Here is a 27,990-nt window from a genome sequence, read left to right as displayed (position 1 = left end):
ATAATATACAGTACATTTACATAATGCTTTATGGTTTACAAAGTACTTTGATATGCCCATTCATTCATTCTCTTCATGAGCCCCAACAAAGAACCAGACACTTTTCTTATGCACGGCTGATGGGGGACACAGTGGTGAACAAGGCAGGAAAGACCCCACTTCCACCGAGCGCATGCTCTAGCTGGGGAGACAGACCACAAACAGCAGACAAGAGGTCAGCAAGATAAGTTCAGGGAGAGGTGAGTGCGTTGAAGATCACAAAGTCAGGTAAGGGCTAGAGCTGTGCTGTCCAGCGTGGCAGTCATTAGCTACACACAGTTATTTACATTTAAGTCCAACTTGATTGAAATTGAATAAAATCAAATATTCAGTTCTTCAGTTCACACTAGGCACATTTCAGGTCCTGAAGAGCCACCTCTGGCTAGCAGCTAGCAGTATAGCTACAGAACATTTGCATCATCACAGAAATTTCCACAGGACAGCAGTGAGCTAGAGTGACTGGGGCTAATTTCGCCTGGGCGGTCAAGGAAGCCCCCTCTGAGGAGGTGCCTTGAGTTGAAACCCCCAAATGAGAAGGAACCAACATCTCACAGGCCTGGGTGAGGGTTTGGGGGTGAGGGTGGGCAGACAGTTCCAGGCAGGCACCCTGGGGCAAAGGTCCAAATGTAGGCATGAGTTTGGCAAATTCGAGGAACAGGAAGAAGGTTAGTGTGACCGGAGTGTAATCAGCTGGAGGCTGGGGAGAAATGAGAATGGTGAGGTCAAAAGGGACAATAAAAACAGCTGGTGGCCAATGAGTGCAGTATGCCAGGTGTCCATGAGGTCAGTTCTATTACCCTCTTTTCACAGATGAGAACACAGACACAGAGAAGTAGACACTTCAGCCGAAGTCACACAGCTCCTGAGGGGACAGAGCTAGGATGTGTACAGGCTGTGGGGCGCTCGGCCTCTGTGCAGTGCTGCATCTCCACAGAGATGCCCTGCGAGGGCTTGGGACCCTATCTGGGCGTGATGGAGAGTCATTGCAGGCTCTTAGGCAGGACAGTGACCTCACCTATCGCCCTTTTAGGTGCTCGGTCTGCTCATAGTGGGGAGAATAGACTGCAGAGGGGGATACCTCATTATCCCAGGGATAACATCACTGTGGCTCTGACTAGGATAGCAGCAATTCTTTGTATTTTTTAAAGCCTAGTGAACACGGCACTTCTATTTTGGGGAGTTATCTTCAAGGACTTCGGCAGAAAAAACAATGCATCCTTTCTTTAAAAAAAAAAAAAAAAAACTCCAACGCACAATAGACATACCCCAATAATCATTTAGCGACAGGAAAGCCAGTTTTTGCCAGTCTCACCTAATTCCACTTAAAGATTCTTTTCTGTATTCTTTAGATTGTTGTCAAATTAAGCCGACGAACTTCCTAAGTTGGTCCCAGCTCCACCCAGCGTTGCTGCTACAGCTAGGAGAAGACGGTGGAGTGTTAATTCAGGAGGGAACCCAAAGTGTGGGGTTCGTGTGTGCCAGAGGACCTTGTGGACTGTGCAGTATCTAAGCATCCTGATCTTGAGCATTTAGAGGAGCAGTTGCTAAGACTGCAGTGATAACCTTGCCTCTCCAGACCAATACATCCTGTGACACTGATGTTGGATGTGGTGTGTGTGTTTTCCAGGTTCTTTTGTAACAGAAGGAATAAAGGCAAACTGATAGGCCTCCCAGGGAGAGATGCATGCAGGTTATTTCACATAAATCTCCTCTGAGCTCCTGCACACGACTGCCTAAGGTGCTTATATAAAACGCAACTTCTAACCCCCTCCAGCCGTTAACACTCCCCTTCATCAAATTCCTATTGCCTCTTTTCCCACAGGGGATGGGATTAAGGGGCGCAAGATGGCTCAGCTAGTGTTCCCCTTCTAGCCACAGCTGCCTCCTGAGGCCCAGAGCACGGTGGCCTGTTTTGGGGTGCAGGTTCAGGTCGAGGTCACATTTCTGCGGTGTTCCCCACACCTGACCCCCTTTCACCTGTATCAGGTTACCTAACCTCTCTGTGGCTCCCTTTCTTCATCCCTAAAATTAGGATAATTATTGTTAACTATTGTTCTATCTCACAGTGCTGTTGTGAGAACTAAATAAGTTCGAATTAAATAAGTAAAACAGAACAATTAGCATTGCTAGTGATGACATCAGATTATCATTACCGGAAGGGAGAGGATAGGAAAAAAGGTAGCCAAATCCAAAGCCCGGTCTCAAGGCAATGACCAATAAGGATCCAGAATCACCCAGGAAACAACCACCCCGGAGCCTGTGCAGGTTAGTCAGGGGATTCTCCCAAGCTCCAGGTGCTGCCCCAGAAGTAGTCACTTCCTGGGCTGGATCAGCACCACCCTGCAGCCCGGGCCACAGCTTCACTGGCCCAGCATGGCCGGCACTCTGGGGCAAAGCAGCAGCCAGCCAGGCTGCCTCCTACCTTGCCTGTCCCCCTCCTCCCAGGTTGGCTTTGGTCAGATGCAGCGGCTCCTACAGGCTCCTCGGTTTGGTGTGAGGAAGTTAAGGTGGCACAGGCAAGGCTGGGGCTGCTTTCTGTGGTTCTGCCAGAGGGTGGGTGACCCAGGCCTCGGGGTGGTTGGACCTGGGCCTGCAGCCTCTCCTGGGATTGCCGGCCCGGGCTGCTGAGCTCACACTGCCCATGCCGCCCAGATGCCTCTTTGCCTGTTGTCTCAACGGCTGATGATATAATTCTAAGTAACAGTGACTCACAGGACAGCAGTTCCTTTTTTCGCCAGAGCTGTCTTATGTAGGTGGAGCCTTCCTCCCAGGTAAAGAAGGCCTTTACCTTTCAGTAGAAGTAGAGGGAGGCGCAAAATTGTCTGAGTTTGAATTTGGCTCTACCACCTACAAAGTCGTATGACCTTGGACAAGTTATTTAATCTCAGGTTCTTTACCCACAAAATGGGGATAATAACAGTACTTACATCATAGGGTTATTATGAGAGTTAAATGAGTTAATATCTATACAGAGCTTAAAGCAGTGCCTGGCACATAGTAAATACCTATATAAGTGTTTTAAACGTAAATGTCCAATAATAGGAGATTGGTTACATAAAATCTATATAATGGAATACTACACAGTCATTAAAATCTCTGTTGTAAAAGAATTGTGATATGGAACTATATTCATGATCTCCTACTGAGTGACATGACAGACTCTAAAACAAACCACAGTATACCATTATTGTTGAGAAGAAAATAAATCCATATACACTGAAAAGTACACTAAAAGTATATACACCAAAAGGGTGTTTTTCTATCTTATAAAATATCTATGTTCTGTGTGTTACTTTAGTAATAAAAAGCAATAAGAAAACAATAAAAATCATTCAGTAATAAAAACAATAACAATTATTCAAATGTAGTAGATATACATAATCCAGAGTAAGTGATCATGCTTTAAAATGATGATGATGATGATGATAGTAATAATGATAGTTCCCAAGCCCAGATCATTCAAAGCTGAGGCTGACAGGTAACGACGACCACCATATGCTTTAATGATTAGCCAAATGTTATTATTGAAAAGAAAAAATAATAATATCGCATGCTTAAATGGCTATAACATACTATTTTCCTTCTGGGAATAATCAAAAACTGACCATACCAACACAGCCAGATTTAAATCTTACCTAAGCAACAGGTGACCAACATACGTAAAATAAACAAAGAAGGAAATGGCAGTGTGTAGAAGCAATGAACTGAGCGTGCTTTGCAAGGTGACGAGTGAAGGAGAGTCACGAAAGTCGCCTGCGTAGACAGGATGGGGTGGGGTAGAGGAGCATTCCTCCAGCCATTGAGTCAGAGGTTTCAAGAAGGAAACGGAACTTCAGGGGCTGCTAAAATAAAGGAAGGAGATAAGCATCTCCCTTTTGCTGCTCACTTGTGTAGAACTTGAATGGAGAAAAGGATAAGAACTGCTCCCTGAACCATGACGTTCAGTAATGAGCAGACTTCTCAGCTCTGTCCCCAAGCCACTGCTCACCCTGTTCCAGGGGCTTACAAAACAATTAAAACCCCAGACACACTGCATCTGGGCTCTGGTGACTGGGCCTAATGTGAAAGTGAACCCTCTGTGTGTCAAAGAACAGGCAGTAGGCTGAATCCAAAAACCATCCTAACCTCGCTTCCAAGACCTGGCTGTGACTGGAGCTCCCGGTAACACTCACCGTTTCACATAGCCCTTTCCCAGATCCAACCACCAGTGGGTCCTGGGCAAGTTGTCATGATCTTTTTCATCTCCATGTTTTCAGCTCACAAATTTTCTCCACGGCATCCGTTACCCTCAGAAGATGTAAAGAACTTTGAAAAAAAAAAAAAAATACTTGTTGTGAATTCTGAAATTGTGCTGGCCGAATGAAACTTCTGACTGACAGAAACCGGTTTCAGTTCCCCCTTCTATCTTTGCAATGTCGCCAACATAAAGTCCCTCATATAACTGACCCTATTCACAAACCATGTTGCAATCCACATGAAAAGATCATTGCAATAATCCCCTAAACCCCTCAACTAGCTGGAATTACTTCTTTCTTTCCAAAGAACCATGGGGTCCTGGGGCTGCCTTGGCCCCTGCCAGGGCTGTGCCCGGCGCACAGGCAGGAGGAGGCTGGCAGGCTGTTCTGTTTTTCAGCGAGAGCTGGCCGTGATTAGAACACCCAGATGCTTTCTGTGGATGCTTGTGCGGGATCAGCTTCCAAGCTTATTAAAACAGGGGTCACACAATTTGTATCAGGAGAACTGATTGCACATTTGAAGAAGGCAATGAAAAGAATCACTAGGAGAAGAGCCACAATCACCTGAAAAAAGAACTCCTTGTGTTTAGAGAAGGGAGGGCAGGGGAGGCCGGATGAAGTCAGAGCTTTTTCCTTCCAAAAGCTTCTGGTTCGAAGCCAGGGAGAAGGAAGGGACAAGCGCTGTCACAGGCTTCCTGAGGACCCCTGACTGTGAGGCACATGAGGTAACACCAGGCCTTCCCCGAGGTGAGGATGTTTCCCTTGTCCTTGCAGCAGAACCGGCTTTCTGACCCCAAGAGTTGGAGAGGCTACACTGATTTACAGCCACGTCTCTTTTCCCTTCTTTCTGATCCTCCCAGTCTGTGGTCTGTTCAAAGCGTCCTCAAGGGAAACAGAGGCCAATGAATCTGCCTAACCGGGAAGTGGTTTTGAGCCAAGACCGACACTGTGACACACACTTTGTCTTAAAACGGGTCCCTTGCGCTTCAGTGGAGCACAGCTGTGGTCTGTGCAGGTGTTTGCAGAGGTTCCCAGAACACAGAGCCCTCTCCCTCTGTGTAGGGGACCCTGTACAGGGGTGTCTTCAACCACTGGCGTTGGATGAGGACCGGCCCTGGTGAGGGCTCAGTGGGCAGCCCTCTTCTCAATTCCCACTCAGAACAGCAAGGAGGAAGGAGGGGAATATCTCCTGGACTAGAGATGGAAAGAGAAAAAAGAAGGCAATTTAGATGGAAAAGCTGTTGAGTTTTTTTTTTTTTTTTAATTCTATTTATCATTTACAGCTTTAGATTGGTGGAAAAAAAAAATCTTTATCTGATCAACGTAAACTTTCTCTGTAAGAACTGGAGTTTTGCTCCCATACCGTTATCTCGGTGGAATCTATTTCCTTGATGGAACAGCATGTAATTCTTTCACATCTCTATCTCAAATATATATATTTGAAAACAGGAAAAAAATATGTTATCTTTCCATAATTAATTCACAAAATAAATAGATCTGCTCAGTGCTGTGTTTGCTTTGCTTTCCTTCTGCAAAGCTGTTTCAGGGAACACATATCTTTAGATTCCTTTTCACGAGACAAAAAAAAAAAAAAAAAGGTTAGGCCAGCTTGACCAAATCCACAAGGGAATGAAATGAGTCCAGGAGCCCCAGTATTTTCAAAACAGTACAAATCCATTCCTGGTGGGACAGGGTATGGACGAGTGAGAGGCTGAAAACCAAGAGAGGCTGGCCAAGAGGTGGCTTCTTCCCTTGTGTGTCTTGCACCTGCTGGAAGGGCCATCTTGGAAGCCGGGCAAGCATAGCTATGCGGTGCCTGGCACAGCTGGGGCTGGAGAAGCCTTCCCCTCATGGTTCAGGTTTTTGCCACCTCTTCCTTTGCCCCTTGAAGGGTACTTCTGAGTGGGGAGAACTAAAACCCCAGCATCACTAATTTGGAGAGAACTTACCCTAGCAGGGCTAATCGGAGAACTCAGTGCAGAGCCTGAAGAACCCACCGAGCTCTGCCCAACCCCTCAGCTGCAAATCTCATCACCCTTCCCTAAAGGATGGCTGGTAAGGCTGAGAACAATTCCCCAAAGTGCAGCCCTGAGTGACGGCTGTGAATTCAAATCCCTGAACCGTGACTGCGTTCCAGCCCAGCGTTAGCTGCTCCCCTAATCCCACTTACCTCCCTCTCCTCTCCATCTGTTTATTTTCCATTGAAGTGACCGTTCCACTCCTTGAACCCTTAACACACACTGTTTCATGGCTGAGTTTTTCAGGTTTCTGCACACCAGTGTCTCCAAGAGCCTCCTACTCCCGCTTTATGTTTCTAACTCTCTTTTTTTTTTTTTAGAAATTCACGTTCTTTTTTATTTATTTATTTATTTATTTATTTATTTATTTATGACTGTGTTGAGTCTTCGTTTCTGTGCGAGGGCTTTCTCTAGTTGCGGCAAGTGGGGACCACTCCTCATCGCGGTGCGCGGGCCTCTCACCATCGCGGCCTCTCTTGTTGCGGAGCACAGGCTCCAGACGCGCAGGCTCAGTAATTGTGGCTCACGGGCCCAGTTGCTCCGTGGCATGTGGGATCTTCCCAGACTAGGGCTCGAACCCGTGTCCCCTGCATTGGCAGGCAGATTCTCAACCACTGCGCCACCAGGGAAGCCCTCTAACTCTCTTTAAGTGACCGTTTCACAGGCTCCCTAGGCTTCTCTGTGGCGCCCACTCCCTCTTCCTTCTCCATCCTTGTCCCTCTCTCACCTCCCCTGACACTGGCCTTCCCTCTCTGCCTTCTCCTTTCTGGCTCCTCCTCCTTCCTGCCATTTTTCTCTCTTTCTTTACTCCCACCACACTCCAAGGCCTGGTCCCCTAATAACCTAGTTTCTTATTGTCCTTAAAGGAAACTTCTTAGTAAGACTCACTAGGCCACACCTGATGGCTCTGGTCTCCACTGACCTTTCAGCCTCATGCAGTGTCACGCTTGCTCTCTGAACTCCTGCCACATGGTCCTCCTTCAGTTTCTCAAATGTGCTATATATGCTCCTACCATAGGACCTTGGGTCATGCTATTCCCTCTGTCTGGAACATTCCACCTCCTCCGTCTGCTTTCTCTAGTTAACTCCTTTTGTTAGTTATCTGTGGCTGTGTAACAAATTACCCCAAAGCCTACCAGCTTAAAACAGCAAACATTTGTTATCTCACAGTCTCTTTGTGTCAGGAATCTGGGAGCAGCTTAGCCAGATGGTTCTGGGTCAGGGTCTCTCAAGAGGTTACATCCAAGCGGTCAGCCTGGGCTCCAGTCACTGGAGCTGGAGGATCCTCCCAAAAGCTTACTCACTTGGCGCTTGGTAGACCTCAGTGCCTATCAGGCTGTTGGCATGGCCTCTCCGTGGGCTGCCTGAGTGTCCGTAGCATGTGGAAGCTGGCTTCTCCCAAAATGAATGATCAGAGAGAGAGAGAAGGAGCCCAAAACAGTAGCTGCAGTCTTTTGTAACCTAATCTTAGAAGGGACACGTCATACTTTCTGCCATATGCTATCGGCCAAGCAGACCAACCCTGGCACAGGGTGGGAGGAGACTACACATGGTCTGAATACCAGGGGGTGGGAGTCACTGGGGACCATCGTGGGAGGCTGGCTTAATGATCACTTCCTTTCCCTTGACATATATCTGTAGGATTTTGTGATTAAAGTTTATGGTCCGTTGGACCATAAGCTTCTTGAGAACAGGTATCTGCTTTGCTCATGTATCAGTCAGTTTTTGCTATGAAACAAACCAAATGAAAACTTAGTGGCTTTTTAAAGAAAAAGTGCTCATTTATTATTCCTCAAGCGTCTATGGGTCATTGGAGTTCTGCTGACCTGGACCAGGCTCTGCTGATCCGGCCGGGCTTGCTCATGCACCTGGCATCAGTTATCGGGTTAGCTGAGGCTGATGGGCCTGAAATGGCCTCCCTCCTCTGTCTGGCAGGTGGCTGGCCATTGGCTAGGACAATGAAAGTGAATGGGCCTGTGTCTCTCATTATTCAGCAGGCTAGGCAGGGCGTGTCTGCATGGCAGCTCTAGGGTTTCAAGAGCACAAGGCCTCTGGAAAGATTTGGAAAAGGTACAGTGTCACTTCTGCCACTTTCTATTGGTCAAGGCAAGTCACAAGCCCAGCCCAGATTCAGAAGTGGAGAAATAGACACAACCTCTTAAGGGAGGAGGCGAAAAGTCACACTGCAAAGGGGCTTGGATAATGGGAAGGGGAGAATGCCACCAATTTTGTAAACAATTTTCCACGGCACACCATAGTACCCCCAGAGCCTAGCACAGTGCCTGGCACATAGTAGGTACTCAATTAAAAGATTATTCTTGAATGAATGGGTTTGAGCACTTTACCTTTAGTTGTCCTTATTTTGCTCTTGGCTTGTCTCCCTCACTGTTATGCCAGTACCTTGGAGACAGGGAACATGTCGTATTCATGTTTGGGGTCCCACAACATTGACATGGCATTGGACTTGAGTGGTAATGAATAAATGTATCGCCAACGCTTTTCAAACGCTCTCTGTGCATCTCTACTGCTTTGCCTTCCTCAGAGTTTAAAATCTTCCACAGCAGATTTGCATAGGCTTTGCAATTTGACACCACAGGATCCTAAATCTGTCCTTTACCCGCTGTGTGACCCGGGCAAGTTCCTTCACCCAGCTGAGCCCCATTTTCTTTTTCCACAAAATGGGGGTGCCTATCTCAGAACTGCTGTAAGGTGCAATTGTACATGCCGGTGCTGAGCACTGTGGCAGGTACTGAACAAACGTCATGCCCTTCCATTTACCCTAATACCCTGCATCACCTTGACCTCTGGCCTCTCCAGCCCCAGCCCTGGCTCACTCCGCCTGTCCCCGGAAAGCCACATCTGTTCCACACCTCTCTGGGTCTCTTGAACACTATCAGTGGCATAAACATGAGTACAGCTAAGCTCCAATTAGCAGTGCAATTCCTGCTGCCCCAGATGGGCAGGAAGACCACCAATCATAGGTGATTTTTGCCACCACCTGGCTCAGCTCTGTAATCCTGAGGCCAAGAGGATCTTCCTCTGTGCCCCTCAGGTGTCTAGAGGCCCAGCTGCCTTCTGGTGCTCTGTCCTAATGCTGTTTGCCCTCCAGCCACCGTAACTGTGCTCGCCACTTAGGTCCACTTTGTAATCCTGTAGACATTTCTTCTTCCTAGGCTGGCTGTCTTATCTCTATGTCTTGTCTTTTCCTTCTTTACGTCTCCTTCTCGCCTCCTGTGCCTCATCGAACTCCCATCTGTCTTACCATTGTCGAGCTTTTTCCATATGTCAGGCCATAGGCTATGTACTTTATACTAACTCTCTCAGGAATTCCTACATCAACCCTATGGCGTAAGAACTATTACTATCATTTCCTTGATGAAGAGACTGAGGCTCAGAGAGTTCACATAACTTGCTCCTGGCTACACACTTGGTGGGTGGTAGAACCAGGGTGAGGCCTGGGTCCTGATCCCAGAGCTTTTACCCTCTCCCCCACTCTATACCCTTTATCCTCTGGTTGCGCGTCCCATGGCAACGTCCCGCTAGAATGTTCCTTCTGCTGTGTGGCTGGTCTACATGTTCTTGGTGTTTTCTTAAAAATGACCACCTTCCTCCTCAGCTCTTCATTCTCCCTTTCCCCTAGGGCGGTGCAGTTCAATAGAACTTTCTGTAGTGATGGAAATGTTCTCTGCATTGTCCATTATGGTAGTCACTAGACACATGTGGCTTTTGAGAATTTTTGATACGTGCCTAGCATGACTGAGAAATTGCATTTTAAATGTTATTTAATTGTAATTAAGTTAAATTTAAATAGTCACATGTGGCTACTGGCTACTGTATTGGACAACTCCAGGGTCTCATCTTCGTGGAGATAGGATGGGGAGTCAGGGTGGGGAAAGGGAGATGGGGAGAGAAGCAATTTGACGAAGCCACTGGAATATTTTCTCATGAATATTGAACTAAGACTAAGCTTCTCATAAGGAAAATTCATTTAGTGATGTCCAGATTCCTGGCCCAACATGCTTTCCTGGACTTCTGCCCTCCAATCACCAAATTCCTGGTGATGTCAGCAAGAATGCCAGGGTCTAGGAATTATGTTGAGGCTCTTCAGAGAGATGGCCTTCCTCTGCAACATGCAGATTGAAATGAACTCATTCCAATTAGGGAAAGAGTGAGAAATCACTGTCGTGAGTTTTCCTTCTGTGTGTGCTGCTGAAATCAATATTCAGTCAATACAACCTTTGGCCTGCCATTTGCCATTCTATAGAACTTCCCACACTATAGAATTTAATGCAGATTTTAAAACTCACAAGCAATGGTTCCAGAAACTGAAATTTTATTTTCTTTCTTTTTGAATCAAGACTGTTTCCAGGACTTCTACACAAAGAGACCTCAGAAATGGTTTCTTGATGGATATAGTGAGCCTTCAAAGATGAACAAATTTCTATTGGGAAAATCTGCCCGGTTCTGGAAGCAAAACAGTCATTCTTTTACCCATTTTTTCATCCAGCTTTTCATCTATCTACCCAAAAATATCTTCTGAGTTCTTAGCAAGTTCTAAAATACAGGTAGGGAAGGGGGAGTTAAAAAATGAGAAAGACAAATAACTTTTATAGATTCAACTTCTTTTTAATTTCAAAAGTAAATAGGTAAGTTTCATGCTAGTAACCCAAAGGACATATGGCATTAAGTCCGTTCTCTTAGTATCTTCTACCAGGTATTTTTTTAATCCATTCATTTAATTATCAAATATTGTCAAGTCCCTTTAATGCACAGACTGCCCATTTAGTTACTGTCACAAGAATTTTGAGGTTGTAAAGCACTTAAATTGTACTTTTATTAGGGAAGTTACCTCAATAAACCGCTATTTCTCTCTTCACATATCTGCTTCTCTCTAGGGTGGGGTTCCTTGAGGGTTGGAACATCATCTTATTGATTGCAGTGTCCTTGCTCCCTAGAACACTGCCTGGTGCATAGTAGGTGCTTATTAAAAGTTCCCTGAAGGAACATCAAACCACAGAAAATGTGACATTTGTCTAGATCCGTGATCCACACAGCATAGAAGTCAAAATCCCAAAGGAATCTGAAGTAACTTGCACTGAAATCAGCCTCCCATGAACTCACTGAATCCCTAGCTTCCTTAGTGATATTTTCATTCTCTAGTGTCTTAAAGGATAAGAAACCCTCTAAGGGCACTGATCACAAACAAGACCTTCTTTCTTTCTTGCCTTCTCTCTCTCTCTGCACATGTTCTGAAACTTCAGCGAGTTCAAAGGTTATCCTCTATCGACTCCTAACAACACAATATTTGGTGAAGATTTAAAGATTATAATACTGTCATCCATGATTTTCATAGTTTCATAAACTGTCACACCCATTTTTGACTTGTGCCTTTACAGATCAAAATGTGCTCTTGAAAGAAGCCTTTTTGAATATGAAAGTCACCCATTCTGCCTGTTTGTCATCCACATATACTCTTCTCTGGGCATCTTTCATAAAGTCCAGGGACAAAAACTGTATAAGGTATTTATTCATTTATTTGAACACTTGCTCAACAAATGTCTATTGCATGCCTACTATGCACCAGGCACTGCAATTCCATGTTGAGGTAAGACCTAATAAAATGATAAACCAGAAGTACCTTTTTGTTTTCCCTCCCTGCTTTGCTCCCTTGCTCAACTTCTAGAGCAAACATTATGTTGCCTGTTATGGGTTGGACTGTTTACCCCCAAAATTCGGATGTTGAAGTCCTAACCTCCGGTACGTCAGAATGTGACTATATTTGGAGATAGGGCCTTTAAAGAGGTATTTAAGGTAAAATGAGTTATATGGGTGGATGCTAATCTAATATGGCTGGCGTTTTTATAAGAAGAGGAGATTAGGGCTTCACTGGTGGCACAGTGGATAAGAATCTGCCTGCCAATGCAGGGGACACAGGTTCGATCCCTGGTCTGGGAAGATCCCACATGCCGCGGAGCAACTAAGCCCGTGTGCCACAACTACTGAGCCTGTGCTCTAGAGCCCGTGAGCCACAACTACTGAGCCTGCATGCCACAACTACTGAAGCCCACGTGCCTAGAGCCTGTGCTCCACAACAAGAGAAGCCACCACAATAAGAAGCCCGTGCACTGCAACAAAGAGTAGCCCCCGCCCTCCACAACTAGAGAAAGCCCATGAGCAGCAATGAAGACCCAACGCAACCAAAAATAAATTAAAAAAAAAAAAAAAAAAGAAGAGGAGATTAGGACACAGACATGTACAGAAGAAAGACCATGTGAAGACACAGGGAGAAGATGGCCATCTATAAACCAAGGAGATAGACCTCAGAAGAAATCAACCCTGCTGACATCTTGATCTTGAACTTCCAGCCTCCAGAACTGTGAGGAAAATAAATTTCTGCTGTTTAAGCCACCCAGTCTGAGGTACTTTGTTATTACAGCCTTAGCAGACTAACACTTTGGCAATTCATCATCCTTGTGTATATCTTTTCTTTTTTCTTCTGTTGTTTTCTCTTCCTTCTTTGTTTTGTTTTATTTTGAACTGTTGATGATCTCTTAGAGATGTTTTCTTTACTTTTCACTTGTGTGTCTTCTATCTCTGACTAGTTTGTAAGTTCCTCAAGGAAAAACCTAGGGAAACAAAGCACTGTCTTTGGGATTTTCACCTGCCCCTGTGCAATAAGTGGGGCCAATTTAAAGGTAAGGAAACAAAGGTCCTGGGGAGATCAACTAAGTTGCCCCAAATCTCTCAGCTGGACGGTGGTAGGGCTGGGGTTCTCAGCAGGCCTGCCTTGTTCCAAAAGCTACCAGACCTGCCACCTCACCAGTCCGCCTCCTTGAGAGCCTGAGCTGGTGGCTCACGATTACTTGAACACCCCAGAGAGCTGAGCTCCAGGCTGGCCCACAGGAGACACTCCAAAACTATTTATGGACTTGACTTGATTTAAATAATTGCAGATGGTTTAGCTGATCCAGGGCAATTAACCCCAGAGCACTCCTTCTCTCACATTAGGGACAGATGGCAGCTCTTCGGGAGAAATGTAAAGACCTGAGGTGTTATGAATCATTATCTCTTCCTCTCCCCAGCTAACAGATAAAAGCTGCAGGCTTGGCCTTCACCATGCACTTTTTAGATTTCTGTCAGAACAAGCCACAAACCTTAGTGCATTTGAGTAGCGCTCAGCCAGCTTGCAATTATTTGTGGTGACAGGGAGCAAAGACAGCATCTGCCAAGGATGTTGACATCTGCCAACACCACCAAGTTTCCCTGGACCAAGAATGTCAAAATTTTTCTCTAGCTGGAGGACAAGTGTTTCATCTCCTGCAGAGAGGTCTGCAAGCAGTGGATGCCGCAAGAGCCCCAGCCAGGCTGCTGGAGCAGGAAGGGCACGAGGCAGGCCACGAGCAGCCGCTGAAGGAACCAAGCTCTACTATGGTTGAAAACACTCTGGAAACAATGGCTATTTAACTGCTCCTTTGGCAGTGAAAATGCTTATAAAAATAGATCTGACCTTTCGTACTTTTCTAATTTTGCACCACATGTATTTATTATCTATTCAAAAATCAATGAATTTTTTGGAAAAAAGACCTGCATATTCTTACATCCAAAGCCTGAAACAGTGTAAAGTTGACTTAAGAGCACTGGTCTGGAAGTTAGTGGAACTGGATATTAGCTCCTACACTGCCATTAACTTTGTTTCTAAAATACAGATTTCTCCTGCTTAAAACTCTCAGAAGCCCAATCACTTACAGAATAAATTCCAACTCGTTAGCTTGGCCTATAAGATCAGGGGTGATCTAACTTCTGCCTACCTGATGTAGATAGACACTTAGATAGGATTTGGGTGCAAGTTGTACAAGATCCCTTGAGGGAGGTGATCTGCAGAGCAAGGTAAGGCAGTGGGGATGTGAGAGACAGGGAAGGGAGGAATGCCAGTAAGGGTGCTTTATGAGCTGGTGGCCACTGTGGGAAACTTGGTTCAATTTCCCTGGGTCCCTCCGAGAGACTGTGTAGAAGCACGTTAGCGTTATCTGACCAAGGGCTAGGAAGCTGGGGAATTTGTTCATCAGCTCCCTTCCTCGTTGGCTGACCTGAGGGCATTAACTCCTCAGCCCTTCTGGTTGGCTTCATATGAGAGATGAACCTGCTCTCATGACCAGAGAATGCATTGAGGCAGGGAGATGGAGGTGCCTGAGCTAGCAAGCTGCAGGTGGGCTGCATAGAACACGAAAGTGGCCACAATACTGCACAGTTCTTTCCATCAAGAGGTGGAATCTATTTCTTTACCCCTTGAATCTGGACTGGCCTTTTGGGGAATAGAATGCAGAGGTTGCGAGGTTATAGGAGGTCTTGGCCTGGGCCTCAGGAAACCTTACAGCATCTGCTCTTATACTCTTAGAACTGCTGCCACCATGTGAATAAGGCCAGGCCAGGCTGCTGAAGGATGAGAGATCACGTGGAGCAGAGAGGAGTCATCCAGTTGAGCACCCCCAGATCAACAAGCCCCCAGCCAGCTGGCCAGCTGACCAGAGACACGTGTGAGCCCCGCCCAGTCCAGCCCACAAGGGCAACTCAGGTGAGCCCAGCCTAAACTGCTGAGCTTGTAATCACAAACTAAATGGTCATTTCTTTAAACCACTGAATTTGGGGTGGTTTTTTATGTAGCAAAAGCTAATTGATACAGCATTTAAGGGAACTGTCCAAAGCTACGGGTAAGCTCTGAAGTAGGCAAAGGGGCACCAACATCTTCTACTACACCACCTGTATTAGCTAGCTATCACTGTGTGACAAATCACCCGAAAACACTGCACTTAAAACAGCGAACAATTTCATATGGTTTCTGGAGGTCAGAATTTGAGAGGGGCTTAGCTGGGTGGTGCTGGATCAGGGTCTCTCCTCAGGTTACAGTTAAGTTGCTGGCTGGAGCTACAGTCATGTAAAGAGGATCTGCTTCCAAGCTCACTCATGCAGCTGATGACAAGATTCTTTAGTTCCTTATGGGCTGTTGGCTGGAGGCCTCATTTCTTCACCAGGTGGGCCTCTCCATAGCACTGCTCTCAGCATAGCTGTGTTCTACTGGTCAACACAGATCAACTGTGGAACAGTGTAGGTGAGGGCTACACAAGGATGTGAACACCAGGAGGTGGGATCACTGGGAGCCACTGGGAGGCTGCCTACCACACTACCTTTTCCCTGTCATTTACCAATGTCCCCTGCCACATACTCCACCCTTCAAATGATTCATTCACTCCCTGAACACATAATAATGATAACGGCTATTATTGGTTTTGCAGGCCTACTAAGTGCCAGGCACTGTGATGGCCAGATTATGTATAAAAGCTACATCTTTCTTGATCCATGAACCCTTGTCCTCCGGGAAAAGATCTCCTGTGATATTGTGATACAATAAGAAATATAGGGACTTCCCTGGTGGCGCAGTGGTTAAGAATCCACCTGCCAAGGCAGGGGCACAGGTTCGATCCCTGGTCTGGGAAGATCCCACATGCCGCGGAGCAACTAACCCCGTGCGCCACAACTACTGAGCCTGCGCTCTAGAGCCCGCGAGCCACAACTACTGAAGCCCACGCGCCTAGAGCCCGTGCTCCACAACAAGAGAAGCCACCGCAATGAGAAGCCCATGCACCGCAACGAAGAGTAGCTCTCGCTCGCCGCAACTAGAGAAAGCCCATGCGCAGCAACAAAGACCCAACGCAGCCAAAAATAAATAAATAAATCTGTGACTCTGTTTAAAAAAAAAATTAGAAAAAAAAATAAAGAACGCTACCTCTTTCTAATCTTTAAAAAAAAAAAAAGAAAGAAATATATATTTGGTCTTTGTCCCCAGTTCCTGGCACAGAGCTCTTAAAAAAAAAAACCCTTGGAATTTCTGAGTGATAGGTGTAAGAGGAGTGTCTTCTGTTATCCATAATGAGCCCCCTTCAACCATCCCCGCCTCCCCTGGATGGCAGTGACTTCACACAGCCAGTCCCCTCCCCGGGCCACAGCGCGCAGTAGAGAACCAGTCAGGGGGGCGCTGACGGGCTGCTCCCTGCTCTTGCAGCTCCGTGGGGGAAGAACATGACTGCTGCCTGCTTTTGTATCCTCTCCAATTAAAGAAACTCAGAATCATTTTAGTTAAATGAACAACGACAACAAAAGGTAGAAAAGATGAGGACATTCTGAGGAGCAAAAGGAACACACACCCACCGATACCACACACACTGGTCCTGGGAGCCTGGTCTTTTAGCTTTCTTGTTACCTCTTTCTTGCTTGGGAGGTGAAGAAAAGAAGGAAGAAGCCCGCTGGAACCCGCAGTTCTCTGTGCCTTTCCCTGTGCTCTTGAGGTGCACGCCTGCTGGGAGTACTGGGGGTGCATCAGGGTGTTAGGTGGCTACAAAGAGCCTGAGCCAGCTCCCTGGGCGCTGCTGGCTGAAACCATGCTCACCCCTGGTAGCGGTGCACAGACAGCGGCCACTGCAAGTGGCTGGACCGGCAGCTCTGGATGCCTTAGATGTTCAGGGATGCCTCAGGCTGGAAACATTTCAGAGGCATTTAGGTGGGGCAGGAAGGAAGGGCAGGGAAGGCTCCTCTGAAGTCAGCACAGTGTGAGCCAGCAGTGAGGGGGACGGGGGATGGTTGCTTAGTTCCTGCCGTGCCCTGCAAACTGGAGCCCAGGGCCAGTGGCTCAGAATCCTCAGGAACCTCTTGAGTCTGGTGGAATACAGCAGTGGCCTGCCCGTGTTGTTCCCTCTGCCTAGAAAGTCCATCTTCACTTTGTCTACCCAGAAAAATCTCAGCGCCCTTTCTGATCTAACCTGAATGCCCCCTCCCCTGGGAAGCCCTCCTTGACTGCACACAGGAAGCATTCCTCCATAAGAGCACACATGGTCTTGTATTGTGACTCTCCCTTTAATGACATTGAACTTTTCATACAGACCCACTGCCTGGTGGCCCAGAGACCTTGAGAACGGAGTGGGACACTCAGTAAATGTTTGTTGATCTGAGTATGATGGAGAATACTAAGGAAGGTTCTGTATGCACGCCAAGAAGGAGACACGTCACTCACCAGGGCCGCTCTTCTCTACTAACGAACTGAATGCGTCTCTCCCACAGATTCCAGTGGCACCTGTTCTTTCTGAGCCTCTGAGTCTGTGACCACTCGTCTCCTGAGAGGCTGTGTGGTGAAGTAGGGAAGGGGTAACCCCTGCAGCCAGGATTCCTTGGGTTCAAATTCTGTCTCCACCACCTACCAGCTGTGCCGCTCCGGGCAGGATAGAAGATAGCAAAGGTACTGACCACGAGGACTCCTGGTGAGGACTGAAGGAAGTACCGTGGGTGTGAGCACTTCTGTAATGTCGGCTATTACTATTATTCGCCCTGTTTCCCCGGATCACAGAAGCAGAGCTCCAAACTATCTCAGGGACGACCCTGAATGTGTCTGGGGACAAAGAGTGTGGTGGGGACTGGCCATCACTGCTGTTCCCACAGGCTCAGGCCAGTCCAGTGAGGCAGAGGGCGGGCCTAGGCCAGTGTCAAAAGAAAGACCTCTGTAAGGGGGCAGGGGTGGGGGAGGACCCCCGCTCCAAGTGCCTGATCCCATGCACTCGTGGGCCTCCCCAAGACTCTGCACCCTGCTTTGGGACTCCAAATGAGGGCCTGCTTAGATATCAGGCCTGCCTTTTTGTTTTTGGCCTCCTGGCCTTTGCTGCTGTCCTCAGGGACAGGCTATTTTAGGTAGCAGTCAAAATAAAACTGAGATTAACCCAGAATTCTTGGCAGTCAAACAATACCATAATTATGTGCTTTTTAACTTCAGAAATCGGACAGCCGAAGCTGACCCGCGGGGGTCTGTGGGGTGCTTTGAGGATAACAAGGCCTCCGTCCTGGGCTGTGTCACCTTCGTACACCCTTGGCTGCGGGCGGCCATCAGGCTCTCGGGGACACTGCTTCTTCTCCAGGGAGTCATGCTGTCCCAACAACAATACAACTTGCTTTCACACTACACGCTGGCAGGTTGGAAGGGCAACTTACCACTTTCTATATCATAAATCCCCTCTCACAGAAGTCCTGGTCCCAGGGGCTGATGGCCGTGAGGGAACAGAGGATGCTTGTCCTCCAGGGCTGGTTTTCAGGGCAGGAAATCACCCGCAGGAATGCGTCTGTGCTTTGATTGCCAACAAGGGACGCAGACCCCCTAGTCGGGCAAACAGGCCCCTTCCTCTTTGCCGGGAGCTGAGGGGGAGGGGAGGGAATTAGTCATACACAAGAGCGACAGGATTGGGCCCCTGAGAGTAAAACCCTTACTCCAACCAAGAAAGGGGAAAAAGAATGGGGGATTCAAGGAGTCAGGGGGGGGTGGGGTTGAGATGATGTAATAAAGGTCACGGCCTGAAGAACAAAGAGGCAGCCGTGATTAGAAGCTTCGGGCAGATCTCTAAGCTCCCAGCAGGATGTCAGAGCGTCTGGAAGAGAGAAAGGAACCACCAGACCCCAGCCTCAGAGCAGCCCCCCGAGGTATGGCTGGAAAAACACAATTTTCTCCCAACACTGACTTGGCCCTGGGAACAAAGTGCTTCTGGAAACATGATGCTCCTAACAGAATGCTAGATATTAGCCAGGAAAGTTGACCTTGCGGTGAGATTGGAAATAGAAAACCACACGCCAGGGGCCTCTGGCCTAGTAGCCCTGTCGGCTGGGAGGCAAACAGACAGGGCACCCTGCGCAGCAAGGAGAGCTGTGTGGGATGGTCCTGAGGCGCCCCCCTCCCACCAGGAGTGCCCGTGGCTCTACTGTTACTGTCGTCGAGGGCTGTGTCCCCGTCATGCCTTCAGGAGCCCTTCATTGCCCGCTGCCCCCAGGATCTTGAGGCCAAGTCTTCCGGCCAGCTCTCCTGGGAGGTGCCCCCAGAGGAGTGTGTATCTTTAATGATGGATACCGACTTCCTGCCCGGTGTTAGTTTCTTTTTATTTTTGTCTCAAAATCCTGACATGTCTGTCTTTCTCTGCCACACAAGCCACAAGAACGACAAGCCCTGGGAGGCTGGTCGTGGGGACCAGACATGTCCAGAGAAATGAACCTTGTCTCAGGGTAGGACCTTGAGTTTGTCTGGGGGCAGACAAAGGAGAAACAGGCTGAGTGATAGCGGGTGCAGGAGGTCAGGGGTTTTATACAGGTGGGACTAGAAGGCAGGGCCTCCAGCTGCTCTTGCTAGTAAAGGCTGATGGGTTTTCATCCTAGAAGGGCTGCCCTGCTCGCATTTTCCATCCTGTGTGGTCTCTAATTGGAAAGGGAAGTCACATTCCAGTGTGAAAAAGAAGCCAAATCAGCCACCTCCCTCTGGCGATTGCATGGCGGCACCTTGGTCCAGCAGAGCCAGAAGAACCGGACTGACCCCCTGTCCAGGGTGGAAGGGGCTTTGGACAGACAGTTGGGTGGCAATAAAGTGATTAACAAGGGCTGGGAACTGATCCATTTGGGCCTTGGCTGGTGCTTGGGGGCTCAGCCAAAGCAGAGACAGGGACGCCTAGAGGGGAGCAGAGACCCCGCTCGTAAAGACACCCGCTGCCAGTGGCTGGGGCTCCTGTCCTGCCTCCCGGGTTGGGGACATTTATAAAAGGGCCGCCATCACACCAGTCCCGTTGCAAATGGATTTCCTGAGGGCTGCGTCCAAACGCCTTTCGAGGGAGTGTGGCCCTGCTGACTTAGATTTTGGAGTTCCGGCCTCCAGAACTGAGAGAGAATAAATTTCTACTGTTTTAAGCAACGCTGTTTATGGTCATTTGTTACAGCAGCCCTAGGAAACCAACACAGCATATATCTGTATTTCTAATGCGGGAAATAGATTCTAGGACAGAGATCTGTGTACAGGTAATTTATTGGAGAGCGCTCTCAGAAATGCTACCTGCAAGGGTGTGAGGAAGTGGGGCTGGGCAGAGGGGGAGGCTGAATTGTGATGCATTTGTCACAGAGGCCTCAGCCTATCCCGGGGTAGTGAGGCTGGGACAGCCCTTCCTTCTGAGTTGTCTCAGTTTGAGGCCAGGGGCCAGGCCTTGGTACCTGTACCAGCTAGTCACTGGATGTGAGCAGCCCCCTGGGAGGGGAACAGCCTTGGGGAGGGACACAGCCTTGGGGAGGGACACAGCCTCGGGGAGGGACAGCTGTCTTCAGAGGAGGGCAACGCCTGGGAGTCTCAGTTGTGAGTTCTCAGCAGCCACCACTCCCGGCATCTGCGGAAATGAGAGTCTCCGTCCTAAAATGCGGAACTGGGGACTCATCAGTAGGCCCTAAAATACCCTTCCAGGCTTTTCTATCCTCTCTAATACATATTTTCAGTTTTATGAATGAACTGAAATTGAATGTCTGAAATACCTGAGCTTTCCGTATGTTTGTCCATAAATTTAGCAGCATATTTAAAGTAGAAATCTATTGTTAAAACATCACTGAGTTTTCTGTGTTAAAGCCCATAAAACAAGTTCATTTTAAGGAAGTGGAACTATTCCATATGACTAAATTATCATGTGATTTTTCCAGGACACAGAGTTTTCTTTCTATATATACCTCTTTCAGTTCCAGACATACTGGCCGTCTTTCCGTTCTTCCAGATGTCTCTTTTTAAGCTAGTTTGTTGGTGTTTTTTTTTTTTTTTTGGATGTGGACCATTTTTAAAGTCTTTATTGAATTTGTTACAATATTGCTTCTGTTGTTTATGTTTTGTTTTTTTGGCCCTGAGGCATGTGGGATCTTAGCTGCCCAACCAGGGATCGCACCCACACCCCCTGCATTGGAAGGCGAAGTCCTAACCACTGGACTGCCAGGGAAGTCCCTACGCTAGTTTGTTTTTGATGCGACCTGGTCTCTCTGCCTTGTGAACTTTTCCCCCTGCAGCCCCACCCCTGCCCCTATACACCTGGCTTCCTCTTGCTCATCCTTCATGTCTCAACCGAAACCCCACTCTCACAGGGAGGCCTTTGCTGACGCCCCCTAAATTAATTCCTCCACAGCGCCTTGAACTTTCCTTTCTCTTCTTCCTCATCATACTTCCAACTGCTGCCTCATCAGCTCCTGGCACTGGGCTGACAGTGGGTGTGCAGAGATATTTGTTGCACTGCGTGTGTAATCTCGTGTGTGGTGCCTGCAGTGTAGATTGAACCTTATTTACTGCCCTATGCCTTCAGTGCTCAGCAGAGTGCTGTGAACTTGTAGACACTTGTCAAATGTTTTTGAATGACTCAGTGGTTTTAGATAGATAGGTAGATAGATAAATAGATATCTGCATGTGTATCTATACATATACACATGTCTGTCTCTATCTCTGTATCCAAACTGCTTCCCCTAATGCCCAGGAACTGAAAACACACAGGGTAAGGCTCTATGAGATGCTCTCCTTGGGGTCCCCATGACCAGCCCTGCAAAATCCATGCATCCAGCACCACTGGCCCTCTAGTAAGTGTTAGAGGGAATTTCCGGCTTACTTTGAAAACATCTCTGGAATCTTCCCTACAGAAGATTCCAAATAATATATGTGATACTCCCTCCTGCAGGAGGTGGAGCTTGACTCCTTCTCCCACCTCCTTTGAGTGTGGGCTTGCTTTCCAAGAGTACAGTATGGAAAGGAGGGAAAAGTAACTTTACAATGGAGAGACACAATCACTTGGTCAAGTGATCCAGGTTAACGTCAGTGACAACTCATGTTGATAATGTGTACCCTTGGTTTATTCTGATGAGATGGTCCTTCACCTTGGTGCTCTTCCCAAAACTCATAACCTTGGTCTAGCCATGAGAAAAACATTAAACAAATGCCAGTTGTGGGACATTCTATAAAATACCTGCCCAGTACTCCTCAAAACTGCCTAGGTCATCCAAACAAGGACAGTCAGACACTGTCACAGGCCAAAGAAGAATAAGGATGCACAAATGCAATGTGGAATTTTGGATGGGATCCTGGAGCAGAAAATAACACTGGGGGAAAACTAGTGAAATGTGAATAAAGGGTGGAGCTTAGTTAATGGTAATATACCAGTGTTGGTTTCTTAGTGTGACAAACGTTCCTTATAATGTAAGATGTTAACAACAGGGGAAACTAAGTGAGGGGTATAGGGGAATTCTGTACTATCTTTGCAACTTGTCTGTAAATCTAAATCTATTCTATTTTTTTAAAAAAATCTGGGAGAAATCCAACACCAATTTCATGCCAGGGGAAAGCCACGGGGCTTGAACAGCCCTCTGATGAACTATTTTATTGGGTGGGGAGTAGGTTAGAAAGGAAGGAGGTGCAAGGTCAGGGGCTCAGCTATAAAAACACATCCTAAATGGGAGAAAACATCAGTGGGAAGCCTGTGTCTTACATAAATAAATAATAGATATTAACAAATTTATATATTTAAGGCGCCACTTTAATCAAAGCAACTTTCTCTGCCTTTGACATTGTGCATGGCTGAAAGATTCCACATGGAGGTTCAAAGACCCACACTCCACTCCTTCTCTAGCTCAGGTCGCGTGTGGACAGCGTTAACGCTCAGCATCTCCTCACAGAAAGTCCTGTTCAGGAGTGAGTAATGCCCCGGCCCCGGGGCAGGAGGGAGTGGAGGGACCAGTCCTCTGAGGCTCAATGTTTTGAGAGCCTTCTCCTCGCCTATCCCCGCCTCATCCGGGGAAAGAAGGCAATGAGGGCTCTGACACTGGATCCCAGTCCTGTAGATCTCCATCCCTGATCCCCAGGGCGAGGCTCAGCAGGGGGCCTGGCAGGCAAAGCTGGGAAACAGGACTCAGAAGAGCAAACCTCCTGGGCAGGTGACTTCTCCCCAGTGTCAGGAGAGATTCTCCTCTCCAGGGAAAGTGAGAAAAAGAAAAGAGAAAGAAGACAATTCGCACATGTAGGGAAAACAAGGAGGTTCACAGAACCAACCTCACAGTATGGGGCCAAGATTAGCAGGGCTGGTGGCCCAGGACGGGCCCTGGGTAAAACCTGTTCCCAGACAATGCACTCGATGCCAGACGCTTTGCGAGGCCAGCAAAACCCCGGCAACAGAAAGAGCAACACGGAAAGGTGGGTGTGAGCAGAGAGTGAAAGGGGACTGGAAAGGAAAACCTGAGTGGAAAGACCTGAGCTTTGAAAAACAACTTCAGCAGTTGCCATGGAGTTAGAACAACGTCTCCTAAGCCCTTGTGACACGGCCAGTCCACTCTTGTCACCAGGATCATGGCCAATGGCTCCCTGCCACCTTCTCCCTCCCTGAGGGAGCCCCCATTGTCCTTCAGCCGCATCACCTGCTCCAAAACCTCGAACCCCAGAAAATGTCCTCGAGGAAATAAAGAAGTCTCCTTCCCCTCTCGTCTGACTTCTCTCTGGGCAGCAACTCCAGAATCCCCCAATACCAATCAATCCCTGCCAAATAGGCCTCTCCCCTCCATGACCTGCAGCAGTGGTCATTTCTAAACAAATATCAGCCTCATTCAAACAATAGCTGCAGAGAGAGAAGTGTTTGCCCTGCACCCAAAACCCTTTATCAATGGGTTAGTATCTGAAATCCCTGCAAAGCTGCAACACAAAATACAAAATTGAATTTGGGAGTAATATGCATACTACTATATATAAAATAGATAACCAACAAGGACCTACTGTATAGCACAGGGAACTCTACTCAATATTTTGTAATAACCTATATGGGAAAAGAATCTGAAATATATATATCTATATCTAGATATATATATATATATCTAGATATAGATATATATAGATATATATATATAAACACACACATGTGTGTGTATGTATGTGTGTAACTTAATCACTTTGCTGTACACCCAAAACTACAATATTGTAAATCAACTATACGTCGATAAAAAAATATATAATTGACACCAAAGTGGCATTTTACTGAGTGTTTATGGGAAAAGAGTTTGGGAGAATGGATCTTCACTGGACTCTAGTTTGTAGGGCTTTAAACAAGTCCCCAAGGATTCAAGCGCAAATGAGACACTCCCTCCACTTGCGGTGGCCCTGCAGGGTCCACTCCAGCCCAGTTAGCCAGACTCAAACAGTTCCCTATTTGGAGGAGGGATTTAGATGAGATGAACACCGTAGGTTTCCCCTTAGCTTATAAAGCTTCAGAAACAGCTTTCTCCTAGAAGACAGAAGGAAACTCAAGTTCATCGAAGGCTTATTCTGTCCTATAAAGCATCTCTGAATCACTGAAGGTTAAATGACACCACCATGCAATTCTTTGAAAATATAATTCTTTTCAGAAAGACTATTTGTGGATCTAAAGGCTCTGGAATGAAGATATTATAAGGGAATTTGACGTCAAAGCACATTACTTCAGATTCATTCATAAATATAAAATACAACGTGAGAAAAGATTTTTTCTCCCCTATAGTTCATAGATCTTTGGTCATTTATCCTCGGGTTGTTTATTCAAAAAAGGCAACTTCTTCTTAAATGGACTATGTGGTTTACTAAAGTATATTGGATGTAGATTTTGCTTTTGAGAGCACTGAATTTATACATGAAAACTAAAGAAGCAGAGGCATCATGGAACATAGGAACTGAGTGTATATAATGTGCATGTAAGCTCTAAAATTAAACCACTGATATGGAGATCAAAGATCCAAACTGGTCTGATAATATAAGACCTGGTTTGGACCTGTGAAACCCATCTGGACCAAGGCTGAGGCAAACATAGATCATATGAAAAGAGTGCACGTGGGGACCACCCTGGTGGCGCGGTGGTTAAGAATCCACCTGCCAATGCAGGAGACACGAGTTTGAGCCCTGGTCCAGGAAGATCCCACATGCCATGGAGCAGCTAAGCCCGCACTCCTAGAGCTCGTGCTCCACAACAAGAGAAGCCGCCACAATGAGAAGCCCGTGCACCGCAACGAAGAGTAGCCCCCGCTCTCTGTAACTAGAGAAAGCCCGTGTGCAGCAATGAAGACCCAATGCAGCCAAAAATAAATAAATAAATTTCTAAAAAAAAAGAAAAGAAAAGAAAGAAAGAGTGCATGTGAAGGAGAACTCCCAGCGAAGAATAGCTCTTAAAAACTTTTAAAGCACATGAAGAAGTCCATTATCATAAAGATATTTGGTAAAAAAAAAAGTCCCCAAGGTATAGGCAGAGCACAAAGGATTTTTAGGGCAGTGAAAATACTCTGTATGCCACTATAATGATGAATACATGTCATTATACATTTGTCCAAACCCACAGAATGTATAATACCAAGAGTGAACCGCAAGGTAAACTATGGACTTTGGGTGATTATGATGTGTCAATGTAGGTTCAGCCTTGGTCAAAAAAATGTGCCGTATGTGAGTGATGTTGATAATGAGGCGGCTGTCATGTGTGGGAGCAGGTGGTATATGGGAAATCTCTGTACCTTCCTCTCCATTTTCCTAGCAAAAGAAAAAGTCCCTAAGGAATAAGCACACTGCAAATCCCAAACATTTATTTTCTAAATCCTCTTCTGAAGCGGTGGCGACCCCTCCCCAGACCGTTACAGGTGTTACAAAACACCACATCGGAGACGGAACAGGAGGACGTCGGTCTGCGGGTAGAGCAGAGCTTAGACACCCTTCCCCAGGACTGCACTGGGGCCGCAGCCTCACAGCAGGGTGGTGAGGATTAATAAACACCCCCTTCTTTGCAAGGAGCTGTGAGCCCCTCAGATGAAAGGCACAATGTAAACACAGGCCAGAACCCTTCCGCCTACTCGGAGACTTTAGTGCAGCTGGGTGCGGGGTGTGTGTGAGTGCGTGTGCACACACACATGCGTGCCCGTGTATATGTGGGTACCCCTTTTCAGATCCTCTCATTTGCTCAGAGCCCTTGGCCCATTGGGTACTAGTGCAGTTTAAATATTACTCAAACATTGTTTTTTTCTTTCAAGCATTAGGCCACATAGGCAATAGACGAGTTAATTTGAAGAGCAGAACTTAAAACCAAAGTCCAGTCTGAGTAGAAACCAGTGGCTTTTCTCCTAGAAAATCTGGCCTTATGTCATTTCCACAGGGAGAAGAGGAACTGAGTCTTTATTGGGGGAGAAAGTTCAAGGCTACTGAGGTGAATAGGCTGTCAGCTGGCAGACAGGATGAAGACAAATAACAATACTTCACATTTGTAATTACCTGGCATCTTCAGGTGAGTTCACAGTGTTCTACACACCTCACTCGGTTGATATTTACAGCATTTGGGAGGTATGTAAGAGGTGGGCAATGTAAACCCATTGCTGAGATGGGAAAGTTTGAGGTCCAGAAAGGTGAGGTATTTTCTCTACTCTAAGGCCATATGTTTCAAATGAGGTTTGCAAACCCCTGAGGGTCCAAGGAAGTATTCTAGAGTAACCATGGGCATTCTCTGTAAAAATTATTAATTTTTCATTCATTTTTATGCTAATCTAAAAGAATAAACATTTTGTCATATGTGTGACCCCCTGACAACAGAGTACTGACATGGTTTCAAGGCACACATTTGTGTTTATAATCATGGCATCTAACAGTGCCTGCATTTATCTTTTAGTGTAGTGTTCCTCAAACTGGAGTCCATGGGTATGCGTGGACGCCCTAGTTTGGGAAACGTTGCTTTATGACACAGAGCATTCCTATAGGATCTGCCTCACTGTGGTTGAATCTTAGGCGAGAGCCAGACAGATAGGGTAGTTCCCACAGTCATAGAGGCTAAAGTGGGTGGCACATGAGGTTGTGATCTGGCCTGGGCTGGCCTCTGGGGAGGTCAGATGGGGTGGGTGGGGGCGTGGTGTTCCAGGGCAATGGTGATGCTTGTAAACAGGTGGTGGCAGCCTCACAGCTTTGCACGGGCCACCTAGGGGCCAGCCGTCATGGGCAGAGACTGGGACATCCAGGCAGGGCACGGTCCCGGTGAAACAGGCGGAGCTACTCTAGTTTCAGCAGAACTCAGGGCAAACCAGGAAACCAAGGCACAGAGTCAGTGTTGTTACTGGACCAACCTGGAGGGGATTCAGAAGAGTGGGCACACAGGGGACGCCCATCCCTGGCATCCCAGCACGAGGTTTAAGGCAGGACAGGGGCTTTCTGTGTGAAGCACTCTCTACTCAGTTAGTTCCTACTCACCCTTGACTTATCATATTAGGTGTCAGTTCCTCTGGGACATCCTCCCGGACCCCAGACTAGACGAACCTTGCTGCCAAGTACCCACAGCAGCCTGCACTTCTCTGTGACTCTCTTCCACTGGTGATTAGCTGCTCAAGATGTGTTTCCTTAACTGGATTGCAAGCTCCCTGAGGACAGGGGCTGTGCCTGTCCTGGTGACTGCTGTATTCCCCAGCACGAGCACATAGCAAGGCTCTGTAAATGTTGTTGATGAAATCAAAGCAATGTGAGTACCAGGGCTTTCTGGTCTGAGTCTTTGGTGCGCCCCCCGGCTTGGTCAGAAGTGGTCTGGACCTGGACATGCTGGGCCTGAGGCTGCAGAATCTGTTGCCGAAAGCTTGAAAAGCAACATTCTACAGAAACGCTCTTATAACCCCATGCCAGAAGCCCGAATTGTAGGATAAATTTGCTGTCATCCCTCGTGATTCTCGTGATCTGACTGCCCAGACAGAGGCCCTCTTCTCCCACTCCTCAGCTGTGATCTCGGTCCCGGCAGACAACATGGGGCCTTTTTGAGACTTTCCTCAGCACCAGGCACTTTTGCTTTGGGAGACCACATCCCATATCAAAACCTCTAAAA

General features: G+C 47.2%; 1 protein-coding gene across 1 annotated transcript in view; it reads right to left on the bottom strand.

Annotated features, from left to right (window-relative positions):
- BCAR3 (BCAR3 adaptor protein, NSP family member) overlaps positions 1-27,990 on the bottom strand; it is a 201,940-nt gene that overhangs the window by 134,487 nt on the left and 39,463 nt on the right. Inside the window, exon 2 of the mRNA XM_082384084.1 lies at positions 4,212-4,344. The gene's annotated coding sequence lies outside the window, so the exon portion shown is untranslated. The remainder of the gene's footprint in view (positions 1-4,211; positions 4,345-27,990) is intronic.

Source organism: Balaenoptera borealis, assembly GCF_965194805.1.
Source record: "Balaenoptera borealis genome assembly, chromosome: 1".
Classification (NCBI taxonomy): Eukaryota; Metazoa; Chordata; class Mammalia; order Artiodactyla; family Balaenopteridae; genus Balaenoptera; species Balaenoptera borealis.
The sequence above is the reverse complement of the archived record's forward strand: the minus strand, read 5'-3'. Positions and strand labels throughout refer to the sequence as shown.